Below are 17,114 nucleotides of genomic sequence, written 5' to 3'. Positions count from 1 at the left end.
CTTTGTTATACGAGTTGCCAGTCCTGAAAACACTTGGATAAATGATTAAACCAAGTATATAATTTCTTGGTATTTTTAATTTATTTATTCCAAAAACTTCCAATAAAAAAAAGAATTAAAGTAATTAAATTTAATAACCAGATTGACTTACATTTCACCTGTCACACACAGGCGAAACCATTATGACAATCATAATAAAGCAGATTAAGTTAAAAACTAAGAATGAAAGCACTAGTTTTCATATCAGTGTACTACCTAATGCAGCAGCATGGGTAAGAGAGCACTAATAGAATTTAAGAAACCTTTTACTGTAAGTCAGTAAAGTATAATGCAAAACAAAGATGCTAAAATCATTTATATATTAAATTAATGAACTGGAGGAACCTTACTGAATTAGTCCAGATGATGGTAACTAGAATACCTTTCAAAAGAGATAATTGATATTTATTATGAACAGTACTGTAGATTGAATGCATAAGTTTCTATGGTTTCTTCATCATTTGATGATGAAGAAACCATACACATTCGCAGGTCTATATCAACATCCAACTAAATAGAAATATGTCTTCCTCTCAACCTCCACATTACACCACACTGCCTCATAATCATTGCCACTAATAGAAGTGGCAATGGTTATAATACCCGAAAATATCACAAATACTCAAAGGTGTATATATTTGTGATAGTTTCTGGTATTAATATCACATTTTAAGATAATTAACAAGTTCAATAAGATATAGAGTAAAAATTTCGTAGGTCAGAACACTTCAGGGATATCATCAAAAGTTGTACAGAAAAAAGACTAGATACAATTATATTAGATGTTATCAGAACTTCATAATTCATACATATAAATGGACTCCTTGGAAGTGTCACGTAATAATAATAAAATAAATGACCAGAATAAAACCATTAAGCTAATGATTGCATATGTGTTGGAACAATACTAGTTGCTGCTGTCTCATTCTGTAGTCGCATGTGTCATCTGATAACATCTAATATAATTGTTTCTAGTCTCTTTTCTGTACAATTTTTGATAATTGTCCTGATGACATAAGTCTGGTGACTCACTTTACTTGTAGGGCTATATTTTATTAAACCCATTAATTATCTTAAAACGTAGTCTCAATACAGGAAACCATCTACAGCACTGTAGATTATTATTTTCACCTTACTAGAAAGCACAAACATAACTTTCTTTTTTAATTTGGACCATTTATATATATCAGTGGCGTCGTATGTCCATTTAGATTGGATGTAGCTTATGCAACCTGAGCTACAAAATTCATGTCAATTTGATCGTATGATTGCATTTTTATTGATGTATGGAAGTTCTTGAAGTGCATATGCATCAGGACTCATCTTAATTGGTCCAATGCAATTAATTGTAAGATAACATTGAATACTTTAATTTATCAATTAATATAATTTTAAATATGGAAGTATCAAGGTCAAATGAACAATAGCTATCCTTCACATTTGCTGCTTATGTGAGAAGCACAAAGGGTTTAAGCTTCGTGGTGAGATTAGAATGTCACTGGCAAATACTAGAGTGAGACAATGTTTGACAATTTGAATTTTTATATGATTTTTAAATACAGCCATAAAATATGCACATAAATCAGAAAAAGAAGTCACTTGGGAAATTATTTTATATTATTTTTCTGGACTCAACCAAAGAAAGGCAGAAATAACTCATTTTACTTACTTATTTATACACAAGTTCCAACCTCCTTCGACCATAATCAATCATACAATCCATGTAAGCTCTATCAGAAAATGGGACATTCAGTAGATCGTAAGCACTGTTTCCCATTGTAAATATGGGCAAAAAAATTTATAAATTACTTATAGAAAATTACTTGTCTGTATCTGTGTCCTAAATACATCAGTTCACATTTCACGCATGTAAAACAGATCAAACTCAGAAAACAAAAACAGCAACTCATGACAAATGACAACATTTTTTTGATTGGTTGACAATAACTAATCACTGCCACTAATTTCAAGGTGCTACTGTCTCAGTGCTCACACTGCCTCGCCTTCTGGGCAGTTTAAAACCAATGGAATGCTAAGAATTTGACCTGCTGTGCCATCTCCACATCTGTTCAAAGGGCTCAAAGGTGTATGTATTTTTGACCACACACCTGGATTATTAATGCAAATGTGATGCAATAAAACATTTAGACTTTGAAAAGTGTCCTCTTCATGAAGCTATAGTATATTGTGTTTAATTTTAGGAATCACACAAAGCCAGGAAACAATTAGGGGAGTCTTTAACAGGAATAAATGCAAAAATATAATATCAATGATATTGCTATTCTGTGGGTGTGCGCGGCACACCCTGAATATTTGTCCCTGACATATATGTCCATGGCTTAGAAAAAAGTGCTTATCTGTCTTGAGTGAGTATTTTTAGTATGAGTAAGAAAAATTAGATTAATTTATGATTTAAAAAAAAAAGTAAACATTTTAATTAATTATTGTTATTAAAGAATTAAAAACAGTTTAATTATCAGTTTTATTTAGCAATGCTGATTTTATGGTATTCTTTTCAGGATATGACTGCAAGTAGACATAATTAAGATGAATAAAGGAAAGAAGACTTCAGTAAAATTAACTCATTATTTGTAGAATGCATCACAGGCATTGTAAGCACAAAAATCAAACAAAATAACATAACAAAAATATAAAATAAAAACTCAATATAACACAAATGACAGCTTTATCAAGATAACAGTCAATAAATTCCTAGAGTGAAAAGCTAGAAAAGGTTAGCAGAGTGAGAAAGGACTATTCCCATAGGGTATATATATATATATATATGTAGACATGCAACAACATTTCACAGCTTTCTTTACAAAGCTTTACTATAAAAAACTGACTTATACACAGAATTTTTGTGGTCTCCTGCAGGACCTTGTGTTCAGTAAAGATTGCATCTTCTGTAAGGCCAGACTGTTCTGGCTTGAGATGCCTAATGTGTATTTTATGTTCTTCATGCAAAATGGAGATAGATCTTTCAGATTATCCATTGTGGTCTTCTGCAGGACCTTCTATTTAGTAAAGATTGCATCTTCTGTAAGGCCAGACTGTTCTATCTTGAGATGCCTAATATGTATTTTATGTTCTTCATGCAAAATGGAGATAGATCTTCCAGATTATCCAAAATAACATAGTTTCTTATTTTGGAAAATCTTTATATCAAGAAAGAAAAGTACAGATTTTTTCTGTACTGGATAAAACGCTACATATTGTTGGATTCTGATTATGTAGAGATTAGAGTAATTATTATCTGGTTCAGAATCCAACATGATCTTCCATCACAAAGGCTAGACTTGTAAATATTATTTAATGTAAACAACTTATTTTACAATTTAATATTCATATAACTACCTTTAATTTTATCTAATATTTAATTAATTAATCAAAGATATATGTATTAATAATGAAAAGACTGTATTAAATATTATTAAGCTATTTTATTTATTACTATATTAATATTATAAGAACTTGTATTTGATAATTTAACTGCGCATTAATTGAAATGTAAATATTCTCTATTTATTCCTACTTGTAGAAATTTAACGTTATGCAATAGCTCAATTTTAGTATGTTTTGTTTTTTTGTCATGGAAACGTATGTTAGATAGCTTGCACGAGTTTGGAACAGAGCGTGAGGGAGAATGTTGAAGGTTTATTAAAAAGAGTTTTAGTCAAAGAAATCACGAGAACAATTTAGGCAGGAAGAGAATGGATATAAAAAGGAAGAACGCTGTATACTAAAAGAAAAAATAGCCAGAGAGAGAGAGAGAGAGAGATTGGCATTCGGTTGGAATCGGAGTATTCAGCATTCGGGGAATCAGAGTGCGATATTAAAGAGTCGGCAAGTCACTCAAGCAGCTAATTTAAGTCTACTACTCGAGAAGCAGTTAGCTATTATGTTGTAGAATAACAATTATAGCTACGGAAAACAGCTGAGAGACTATTAAATAGACTAGCGATACTTGAGTTGAGATTTAATTTCAGCGCTGAGCTTTCAAGGACATACGGAACCTTGAAGCAAAGTACGAAGTTTCTAGAGAATAGTAGAGTCTATGAAGTTGAAGTTTACCATTAGCTGTGTTCAGAATTATAGTGCCTAAAGAATTATTTGATATAAAACCTCAAGATAAGGATTTATTGTGTATTGCCTTAATTCATGAGTGATCAGTAGTACTTCATGCAAGAACGTTTGTTTATGTGTATTGTGACTGATGATTAATTCAGTTACTGTTTAGAAGATTTGTTTTAATGAGTGCTGTATACTGTTTAAAATGTTTACGGTTATAAAATGTGTTTGTGTGTAAGTTGATGAAGAAAGAAGATTATCGGTAAGATTATTCCAACCATTAATATTCCTATGCAGAGATGTGAGTGTGTTTCTTCCTAGAATTTCCTTATATTAACAGTAACTATTGCGGAGATTAGCTAAAGTGTAAATTTATAAGTGTTTGCTTGTGAAGAGGTATTACTGCAATTTTTATTGTATTTGGAACTTAAAGAACTATGAGATATTGATGTGAATGATCATTAAGGAACTTTATTAAATAGTTAAAAGGAACTGTGAGAAGACTGTATTACAGATAACAGAATTACCATTGTCTGAGTTTGTATGACTGTATTATCAGAAAGGCTGAAGTGTTTGTAATAACTTAATTAGTGATTTGATCTTAAGTGTAAAATTTGTGATTCTAAAATTAAATGTTTGTTTTTGTTAATCAAAAGTTGTATTTTGCCTGAATCTCTTTTACTGCACCATTCATAAAATATTCGAACCAAAGCGGGTAAATTAAGTAAGTTAAATATACTCAGCCAGTATATATAAAACAACATATAAAGGAAGGGTAGTTAAGAGTTGGTTTATCTTCAATTCTTGAACTAATTCAGATATAAAGTGGCGCAGTCTTTAAATATAAATTTTCTTTATATTTGAATTAGAAATCAACTTACAACTTATCAAATTAGTTAAGAACATCGTAATAGTAATCATGTCGGATCCAAAGTGTAGATTGAAAAGAAGTAGGATCCAACAATACGAAACTGCTAAAGAATTTAAGTAATACATTCCGATATTAATTTTTGAAATGTGGGTAGAAGAAGCAGGAACCGTATAACTAGTGAATACTTTGTTGAGAAAGGTCACGTCTCACTGAAACCATTAATTAGAAAATTTGACTTAATGTGTTATAACTCCTGATAGAGTAAGCCATCTGTAGAATATAAAGTATGGGTATGATGTATTAAGGTTTTGATAGTATCACTTTTCTGACAAGGATGATTGTACACGGATATAATGCCTTGCACAAGTTTTCTTCAAAATACAGAAAAGTTGGGGCCACTGTTTTGTCGATGAAAAATTAACAGATATTATAAAAATATCCTCCCCCCCATTTCTCGGGAATCTTAGTTCATATTTTTTGTATATAAACTGTCCTACTAGAGCCAGCCAGACAGGACAGCTAATATCAGGATATCCGAACACAAAGACTACATCTGGTTTCACCAATAGAGCCACTCAGGACTTGCTGACCATGCACTAGATACCCACCACAGAATATGCTGGAAGAAAGCCACGTTACTACATCGCAGTAAACATAAGTATAAAAGATTATTCCTGGAATCAACCCCCATCTCTAAAAAACTTTCGAAACCTCAACAATTTTGGATGCCCCAAATTTGGAAAGCTTGCATCCTAAGATCATCAGCCCAATAGCCAAGACAGCCCAATGTAGCCCACTAGGGGGGGGGGCACCTTTAGGACCAACTTCAATTGCTTCTTCAGCCTCATTTGTTCGTTGTTAGTGGCTGCATGAACATATCATAGTTTTATGTTCCCAGAAGATGGCAATGTAACATTGCCGAAATATAGGAAGGTATTGATTAAAATTTTTTAATTAATATGTTAGTATACATTGTCATTTCCTGAAAAATTTAAAGTCATGTGTATAAGTTTATCTACAAGAATTATGATCATCCACGGATTTTCTATCGTTGGCAAGGCCTGCAAATACGGCAAATTAAAGCTGAAGATTTCAAGACAACTAAATTGTTTGACCTTCTTAAAACGTTGCCGGTATAATAATGTGATCCTAAACTGTGTAAAATTAAAACACCATTTCACGTCGCCGAAGAATCTCCGCATTTATAGCCACACTAGCTTTACTCTTCTACATGAACAAATTGCCGTCACCCGTGTTCTCTTGCCCGACACCAACGAGGCTATTTGTGCATTAGAGGAAAGCTTGCTGCTACGCTGAACAACGACCTTTGGACGATCCTCTCCAATGTCTCGAGCGCTTCGGCAGAGAAAGAATTTAATAAAATACAATGTCGGCACATTAAAAAATTTGAAAGTCTAAAAAAGAACTCTACCTCTGAGAACCTCAACTACAGCTCAACATGGTAATAAACCTGTCTTCCCTTACCCTGAAGCACTCAGCACACTTCCACGTGACCACAACTTTGCCGTAGCACTGAAAAAAATACCTTCTGAAGAAATAATGATACAGGTAGAACATGGTATCTGCAACCTTCCCAACCATATTGCCAACAATATCAGACTGGATGTAGCCGGTGTTCTTACCAAAGCTAAACCGCCAAAAACCAACCTATCTAAAAAAGAATTAAAAGCTGTATAAGAAATGAAAAACAACAGCAAAATAATAATCACCAAAGTGGATAAGGGAAATGCCACTGTTGTTCTCAACCAAACTGACAACATAGGTAAGTTTACCTCTTTACTGTTAGATCGGTCTCCCTACCTCCCTACTGAATATGATCTCCCCACTCCCAAATCAGAACACTCCAAGGGCTCCTTAAGAAAGTTACTTCTTTGCCTGTGGAAGTGACCAGCAGAAAACTAAAACCTTTCAGCTCTAGACTCTCCCCCCCCCCAAAAAAAAATCCACAAGCAGAATGTGCCATTACGTTCCATTGTGGATGGCACTGATTCCCCTACATACAAATTAGCTAAACATTTAGCTAAAGCACTCACACAATATACTGGCAACACACCTTCACACATAAAAAACTCAGCCCACTTTACAGCCAGTGTTAAAAAAAAAACCTCTCACTCCAACACACTGACATAATGGTCAGTTTGATGTCTCCTCCTTATTCACAAATGTCCCACTCAAAGACACCTTAGATATCATCAGCCAAATTTCCTCCCAATATCTCAGCTCTATTTCAGTTCACCACGAACTCAGGCTATTTCGTTTGGCAAGGAAAATTCTACAAGCAGATAGAAGGGACAGCCATGGGTTCTCCACTCTCTCTCCACCCCTGGCCAACTTCTTTATGGAGACCTTTGAAGAAAAAGTCTTAAACTTCGCCCCACAAAAACCCACTGTTTGGCTATGCTACGTGAATGATGTATTCGCTATTTGGCCACAAGGCATAGATACACTCCACAACTTAACACACTTAAACAATCAACACCCCAGAATCCAGTTCACCTTGGAGAAGGAAAACGACAACAGTCTCCCTTTCCTAGACACTCTGATTGCACATCAGCCTGATGGTTCCCTGGCTTTCTCAATTTACAGAAAACTAACCCATACAGGTAGATACATTCACCAGCAATCACCCCCCCCACAACAATATGGGATTATAAAAACCCTATATAACATGGCTAAAAAATAATCTGTTCAGATAACAATGCCCTAACTACAGAACTTAACCATATCCTTAACACCTTCTTAGTCAATGGCTACAACCCCCCCAAAAAAATCCAGAAAATATTAAAACCAGTTAACCACAACCCCCTTCATAACAGAGATTACACTAAATCTATCACCATTCCTTATATCCAGGGAAAGTCTGAAAAGCTAACAAAAATCCTAAAAAAATATGACCTGACTACCTGTTACAAACCATATAAGAAGTTGGCATCCCCTTATCCGCTCCACCAAAGACCAGCCACTTCCTGGAGTATACCAGGTCCCTTGCAGTTGTAAACTGTCCTACTATGGCCAAACAGGCAGGAAAACTAATATCAGGATATCCGAACACAAAGCCTACATCTGGTTTCAATAATAATACAGCCACTCAGGACTTGCTGACCATATACACAAGATACCCACCACAGAATATGCTGGAAGAAAGCCACATTACTACACTGCAGCAAATATAAGTATGAAAGATTATTCCTGAAATCAGCCTCAGCTCTAAAAAACTTCCCAAACCTCAACAAATTTGGGTGACTGCCCCAAATTTGGGAAGCTTGCATTCTAAGAACATCAGTCCAAGAGCCAAGATAACTCAATTTAGCCCACTGGGGGGGGGGGGGACTTTAGGACCAACTACAGTTGCCTTCTTCAGCCTCATTTGCTCGTTGTTAGTGGCTGCATGCACATATCACAGTTTTATGTTTCCAGAAGATGGAAATGTAACATTCCCAAAATATAGGAAGGTATTGATTAAAGTTTTTTAATTAATATTTTAGTATATGTTGTCATTTCCTGAAAAATTTAAAGTCATGTAGTTCATATTGTTTCATAAAATAGTTTTCCAGTGTGGGTGAGAGGAGACTTTCCATACCTTCTGTTTGCTGTTACCAGTTATAATGAACTATAAAATCAAAAATTTTAACAACTGGCTAGAAATTCCTATTGGGATAATTCAATGGTATCTTTTAAGGGCACATTGATTAAAAGCGATATTATACCCAAACTTATCAGAATGTCAGGCAGAAAGAATAATTGTACTAACAAACTAAGGTATCATAATGGGGAGTTTCCATTCATCTGTGCCTTCAAAACTGTTTTATGGAATGAAATGCACAAAGTCTCTTGAGCAATACGAGAGTGGTATGAAAAGTTCTCGCCCTCGACCATAGATGGCAACACTATGGGCACAATTTTTTTTTCTAAGTTGGTACATCTGTCATAAGCATGCATGTGAATTTGCAAATCATTCTATCAAGTAGTTTGTTTTATACAGCTGTCTGAAGCAAAAGTGTTGTCTGTATCCTTTGAAATGGATAAAATTGAGTATTGTGCGGTTATAAAATTCTTTGTAAAAGAAGGTTTAACAACAAAAGAAATTCATTCGAAGTTCATAAAAGTTTATGGGCACTCTTCTCCTTCATTTTCGACAATTAAGAAATGGGCTGCTGAGTTTAAATATGGCAGTACCAGCCTTGAAGATGATCCATGTGAAGGACGTCCAAAAAGTGTAACAACATCAGAAATCATTGATCAAGTGCATCATATGGTATTGGATGACTGGCGAGTCAAAATGCGTGAAATTGCTGAGACTATAGGCATTTCAAAAGAACATGTAGGATATATTTTGCATGAAGAATTGCAAATGAAAAACATTTGTGCAAGATGGGTGCTGTGCTTGCTCACACCAGATCAAAAACTCATTTTCACGTGCATGAAAATCTCTGAACAGTGCTTGGAGCATTTTAACAAGAATAAAACTGATTTTATGCATCGATTTATTACTATGGATTAGACTTGGATTCACCATTACACACCAGAATCCAAACAGCAGTCAAAACAGTGGACAGACAACAGTTGTTCACGCCAAAGAAGACAAAGTCAGGTCCATCAGCAAGAAAGGTCATGGCATTGGTGTTTTGGGATGCTAAAGTTGTTTATTAATTATCTTGAAAAGGGTAAAACAATAACCAGGAAATATTATTTAACCAGACTAGATGAAAAAATTTGTCAGAAAAGCCCTGGTTTGGAGAAGAAAAAATCATCTTTCATCAGCACAATGCACCTTCCCACAAAGGTGTTTTGGCAATGAGAAAATTAAGGGATCTGCACTATGAATTGTTGGAACATCCATCCTATTCCCCATATTTGGCTCCCTCTGATTTCTATCTCTTCCCAAAACTAAAACTACTGCTCGCTGGTCAGCAATTTTCTTTGAATCAAGAGGTGATTGCAGCTGTAGAGGGGTATTTTGCAGATCTTACTGAGAACCACTACAGGGAAGGGATAATGGCGCTGGAGCATCGCTGGAATAAATGTATTAGTCTTAAGGTATTATTATGTTGAGAAATAAAATTAATTTTGAAATTATAAATTCGTTTTTTCATTGTTAGGCCGAGAACATTTCAGACCACCCTCGTATTTCTTCCAAATCTATATTATGGTACAAGTACGTTGGTGATATCTTCATGATTTGAAATGGTTCTTCCTCTGGTCTACAAACTTTTGTATCCACAATTAATGCAATTCATCCTAGAATACATTTCACATTAGAAAAGGAAAAAACAAATCAATTAGGGTTTCTAGGTTCTGTTAATTCTTTGTCAACAAGATTGCAGTCTTATCTGTTGGAAAACATATGCATTGAAAACATTACATAGTTGCACTATTCCCGTAGTCAGAAGTGTAGAACTATTAAAACCTTAATACACTATGCTCATAATTTATGTTCCAGAGATGACTTGAAAAATCAGGAGTTACAACACATAAGCTAACTTTACAAATTAATAGCTTCAGTGAGAACTTTGGAAAAGCATTCAATAGTTTTTATTATTATTATTCAGGCCACCAGGGAGTCAAAAGACTCATCATGGGAGGTCCTTCCTAAGAAACACAAAGTCTATCAAGACTCATCGAGGGGAGGTCCCCCCCGCTAAGAAACACAAAGTCTATCACACCACTCCTTGAACTCATTGACCATTCTCACTCTCACCACTACATCAGGCAATGCATTCCATGGTTCAACCGCCCTCCATGCAAAAAAACCATTCCTCAACCTCTTGCTCACAGTTTCCTTTCGTAACTTCCAGGGATGGCCTCTTGTCATCACTCCTTCTCGCTGTTCAACCAAGCGAAAGCACTCCCCAGTGTCAACCCTGTAACCACCTCTCAACAGTTTAAAAGTCTCAATCATATCACCAAACTCTGCAGTCCACATTCTCTCAGCCGATCCTTATAACTATCATTGTACAGTCCTGAAACCATCTTTGTTATCTGCTTTTGTATCATTTCCAGAGTTAATTTATCCCTTTCAAATCCTAGGGACCAAATCTGAGAACAACAGTCCAAGTGTGGTCTGATCAGGGTCTTATACAAAGGAATGATAACTGTTTTATCTCTGCAGGTCAGTGTCCTTCTCATTATTGCAGCAATCCTCTGTGTTACCTTCACTACCTTACCTTCACTACCTTTGCAATATGTCCCCTAAATTTCAGGTTTCTATCAATCATCAACCCCAGATCTCTTGTCTCCCCTACTTACTCCAGTATAACTCCTCCCATAGAGTATGCAGTATCCCATCGATGTTTCCCAAACCTCAAGACCTTACATTTTGCTGCACTAAACTGAAACCCCCATTCATTTGCCCATCTATCTAGCTTATTCAAATTCTTTTGCAGGGCCGCTGCATCTGCACTATTATTAATAATCCTTCCCAGCTTTGCATCATCTACAAACAACTGAATATCCCCTTGCAATCCACTGACAATATCATTTATATAAAGGTTAAACAATATAGGTCCCAGTACTGAGCCCTGTGGGACCCCACTTTTAACCCTCTGCTTCCTTGAAACTGCCCCACCATACACAACTCTCTGATACCTATCGGACAGCCAATCCTGAATCCAGTTGACCAATCTGACATCCAGACCCATATGCTGCAACTTAAATATCAGTTATCATGTGGCACCCTGTCAAATGCCTTCGCTAAGTCTAAGAAAATGGCAGTATATGCCTTTCCCTCATCTAATGCTCTTGTAACTTTATCATGAAAGGCTAGCATATTGCTAAAACAAGAGCACCCCTTCACAAATCCATGTTGACTCTCACACATAACATTACCCTCATCTGCCCAATGCTGTATACGGTCCTTCACTACTTTCTCCAAGATCTTACTAACTACTGATGACACAAGAACTGGCCTATAATTAGACACTTCCAATCTGCTACCACCCTCATTCAATGGCACTATCTTACCTTCCTTCCATTCCATGGGCACCTTTGCCGCAGCCAGACTTTCACTGAAAAGCCAGATCAAAGGCACTGTCAGTTCCCTAGCACATTCTCTCAAAACTCGTGGTGAAATAACATCCAGTCCAACAGCCTTTGCTGACATCCAGAGTACTTAGTATTTGAAACAGACTCTCCTCCTATACCTCCAAACCTCGAACCTGCCCTATCCCTCTAGCATTAAAACTGAATCCTCCAGGATGAAATACTCCAATAAAGTGTTCACTGAACAATTCTACTATGTCCTCTGCATCAGTCACTCTATTCCCATTTTTATCCCACAATATCATTCTTCCACAGTCATTTCTCCTCCTACTGGCCACATAGCTAAAAAATTCCCTAGGATTTTCTTTGGATCTTAGGGCTAATCTCCTCTCATATTCCAGTTTCGTTTTCCTTACAATACTAGTCACTCTTCTGGTCTGTGTCTTATACTCTTCATGCATCTTCTCTTCACCTGTCTCCTTATATCTCTTGCATAGCCTCTTTTTCGCATGCAATTCCTGTTTTTTAATATTGTTTGTCATTTACTCCAAATTGTGTCCTCTTGTTCATTCATGTTATATAACTTACCACTGCTACTAACAATATTCTTTCATAATTTCCCATGCACTTGATATCCCGGCCTTCCAATTCCTCCCTCCGTGAAACTTCCCCTATTATACTCACCTGCCTTATAATTCTACATACGTTCCCGTCTCTTTGATACTCCTGCATGTTTATTCATTTTCCAAGTCAAAACCATATGGTCACTCTCTCCAACTGGTGGGAGAGATGTCATCTCAGTTATTATCAACTTTTCTGATGCTATAACCAAATCCAAAACTCTTGAACCTCTTGTTCCCTCTATTACATGTTGCCTAAGACATTTGTCCCTCAAGAATTTTATCAATTCCATTCCCTTATTGCTACATGCATCTTTCTCTCCCCAGTTTATACTACTATAGTTAAAATCTCCCATAACAATCATTTTTCTTGCACTTGCCAAACTCAACTGTCTAAACATTTCCTGGTTCCCACCCTCTGTAGCAACACCCCCACTAAATATCCTGTCTTGCCCACCTCTACCTCACACCATATGCTTTCAAAATCATTAGTGTCACAGCTTTCCAAAGCCTCCACTCTTAGAGGGCATAGGTCATCACTTATCATAAGCAGTACTCCACCACCACGCTTTCCCTTTCTATCCTGCTGAAAAATGCTGCCCAGCAACTTCTATTCCTGTTATTATATCCTCTTATGTAAACCACTTCTCGGTGATCCCAATAATTTTTGGCCAGGCTGATGCTATCTGCGCTGCCAATTCCTCTCCCTTATTCTGGATACTCCTGGCATTAGTATAGAGCATATAAATGCCATTGTTTCTATACCCAGCATTATCCCCTCTAGACTCCACTGGACTCAGTGTTACCTGATGTCGTCCCCCTTCTCCCAAGTACCCATTCCCACATGAGGCCACCCCTGCTACCATCCTGCCTGGGACCACTGACTTTTTCAGAACAGCAATCTCTCCAGATGCCTATGTCCTTCCTCATTCAAATGTAAGTGGTCTCTTGCATTCTGGCTTCATCCTCCAGAAGAAATTACTTGCATTCCACTTCCTTATATCAAAGGAATACCAAAATACACTTCTAAAATTCTCAAGCAGCTTAACATTGATGTGGAATTTTATCTTATGCATAAAATCTTTACATTTCTTTCTTCACCTAAAAATAAGCTTCCTCCATTAAAATTTTCTAGCCATCTACCAGATTCCTTGCTCTTTTGGCCTGGCATATTTTGGACAATCTGAAAGATCTGCTTCTGTTCACCATGAAAAATGTAAAATGAACATCAAGTATCATGCACCTGAACAATCTGGCCTTGTAAAAACATGCTATTTTTGTGTTCTTCCACAGGATCCTGTTAGAACACAAAAATTATGCATAACAGTAGATTCCTTATGGGAAAGCTTTGTAAAGAAAGCTGTGAAACATTATTACATTTTCAGTTCTGATAGTCTATGTCTTCATTCTTTCTTTCTCTTATGGGAAATAGTGCTTTCTCAATCAGATAACTTTTCCTAGTTTAACTATAGGAATTTATTGACCATTTGTTAACTTACTAAAGCTACCATGGCACTTGAATTTTTAATTGCACTCTTAGGCATGCTGGTCACTACGAATGCGAGTTTTTATCACTTTTTTTTTTTTTTTGTAATGGAATATGATGATAACAGGATGTGATATGCACCATCATTTATTCACAGTTATCTAAAGCAGAGGTGCAGCAGACAACAGTAAGTTGCTTATTTTGTACCCAAAGATGGAATATACAAAATCTAAACCATTAATAAGGATGATAAAACTTGGAAAGTTCATAAAAAAAAGTAGTAGAGATTTCTTTTTATTTCCTCAAAATATATAATTTCTTTATACTGATTCTAAAAAAAGTTATGTAATTGTTTTTTTTATTTTCTCAGTTGCTGATGGCATCACAACATCACTGACATCAGCCAGCCTGGTTGGCCGAGTGGTTAGCGTATCCGCTCTCCAGCCAAAAGGCTGCAGGTTCGAATCCTGCCGTAGGCACGGATGTTTGTGATTGTCTGTGAAAGTACTAGTGGTGGAAGTCGGCAGTAGATGGCATTCGTGTTAGATGACGAAGGTTGGTGGAGTAGTGAGATGAGGAGTTGTAGAATAGATGTCCTCCCTCAATGAGTCTTTGGACTCCGTGGAGGTGTGATATAATAATAATAATCATAATAATTGAATTTTTTATTGCACTCTTAGGCATGCTGGTCACTACAAATGAGAGTTTTTATCATTTTTTTTTTTTTTTTTGTAATGGAATATGATCTAACAAGAACTAAAATAGTAATAGATAACAAGATCTTAGAACAGGTGAATTAATTTAACTACCTAGGATGTATGATCACATATGAAAATGAAAAATATATAAACGTAAAAATTGCAAAATATTTAAAAATATTAATGTATGGAAGTGAAATCTGGACAATAAAACAAAAAGACAAACAAAGATTAACAACAGCAGAAATGAAGTTTATGAGAAAAACTGCAAAGTATACCCTATTTGATCACAAAAGAATGAAGAAATTATGAAAGAATTAAACCAAGAACCAGTAATAGAAAAAAATTAAAAAATATAAACATAAATGGATGGAGCACGTTCAAAGAATGAAAACAGAAAGTTTACCAAAACAAGCCTTAAAGTACAAGCCATTAGAAAAAAGAAAACCAGGACGTCCTCTTAAACGATTCAACAATGACTTCTAAGGCCGGAACAGGCCATACTAGGCCTAAATCCTTGAAGCGTATGATGATGATAATAATAATAATAATAATCAGCTGTCAATGTTTGGCAATCACAAATGTTTAAATTAAAGATACCAAGAAATTATATACTTGGCTTAAATCTTTAACCAAGTGTAAGCAAACAAAGTTTGCACCTTCCTTGCCTTGGTATCCCATAATGAAAAGCACATATCCTTGCAGACATATATAATATTATACATGATGGGAAGGGTCACTACCCAGACTGGCTTCAACCATTATTGAGGTCTATTCAGTGGGAGCTAGACCCAGAGGTGACACTAAAGTTGAAGTAATGAAGAAGTCATGTTTTCATATAGGAGTAGCTAAAAGGTGTTGCACCCTTATTATTAAAATACTCTGGATTAGAGATAGTTGTTGGAAGTTTTTCCACCTGGTTATATTAAAAATACAAAGAAATTATATACTTGGTTTAATCCTTTATCCAAGTGTAAGCAAACAAAGTTCAAACTTGTTGTATATTTTTTTTTAACGGTATATATTAGAACACAGAATAATAAGTAAATAATTATTTATTAACTTATTGCTGATATTTCGTTTATCACCTCACTATCCACAAATGTACCACTAATAGAAACCCTCAATCTACTGAAGTCACACTCCCCTCCCCCCCTGATATATTTGAACTATTCAAATTCACAATACACGCAGGATATTTCACATGGAAAAGGAAAATATACAAACAAATAGATAGGACAGCCATGGGCTCCCCCCTTTCCACCCCAGCCAACTTTTACATAGAACACCTGGAAAAACTAGCAATCAATACAGCCGCTCTCAAACCAACACTTTGGCTATGCTATGTTGACGATGTGCTTGCTATTTGGCCACATGGCCCAGAGACATTGGAAACATTTTTAGCGCATTTAAATAGCCAACATCCAAAAATTCACTTTACAATGGAACTGGAAGCTAATAACTGTCTGCCCTTCCTGGATACACTTATCACACGTTTTCCAGATGGTTCCTTATCGTTTTCAGTTTTTAGAAAACCCACACATACAGGGAGATATTTACATAAACAATCATACCATCACCCTTCTCAACAATATGGTATATTAAAAACACTAACCCACAGAGCAAGAGCAATCTGTTCCAATGACAATTCTCTTGCTGCTGAACTGGCTCACTTATGCTACACCTTCTTGGCCAATGGCTATAATCCCCATGATATAAACAAAATACTAAACGCTCCTAAGAAATCCCTCCCACTATCCACCACAGAGAACTACAACAAAACAGTCACCATCCTATACATTAAAGGCACATCCGAAAAGATTTCAAGAATTCTTAATAAACATGAACTACGCACCACATTCAGACCGTGTGGCAAATTAGCAACCCTTATCCACTCACCCAAGGACAGCATTCCCCCTTTATCACATCCAGGAGTCTACGAAGTACCCTGCTCATGTAATCAAGCCTACTACGGTCAAACAGGAAGAACTGTGAACATCCGCATCAACGAACACAAAAGATACATCTGGCATTATCACTATGGCAAGTCGGACCTAGCAGACCATGCTCTGGATACCCATGCACACAAAACTACTGCACAGAAGCTCTTACAAGTTGGAGAGATTGTTCTTAGAGGCAACAGAAGCCCTGAAACACATTCCAAATCTCAATAAATATGGCTGTATAAATTTGCCTAAAATCTGGGAGACAGTCATCTTAACTAGAGTCCTAAACAGAGAAAAAAAACAGGTTTTTTTTCTCTGTTTAGGACTCTAGTCGTATGTGATAGCTGCATTTTTTTTTTCAGATAGAGGGTGCCAAAGTCAGGA

At 36.0% G+C, this 17,114-nt stretch overlaps 1 protein-coding gene across 1 annotated transcript in view; it reads right to left on the bottom strand.

The window, feature by feature from the left end:
- Nucleotides 1-17,114, bottom strand: part of LOC150096139 (mitogen-activated protein kinase kinase kinase 4-like) — a 734,047-nt gene that overhangs the window by 515,307 nt on the left and 201,626 nt on the right. The window lies entirely within an intron of this gene.

The sequence above is a fragment of the Typopeltis vanoorti genome, chromosome 19, assembly GCF_054136105.1.
Source record: "Typopeltis vanoorti isolate ZY-2024b chromosome 19, IOZ_Tvanoo_1.0, whole genome shotgun sequence".
NCBI lineage: Eukaryota > Metazoa > Arthropoda > Arachnida > Uropygi > Thelyphonidae > Typopeltis > Typopeltis vanoorti.
This window is presented reverse-complemented; position numbering and strand designations above follow the sequence as displayed.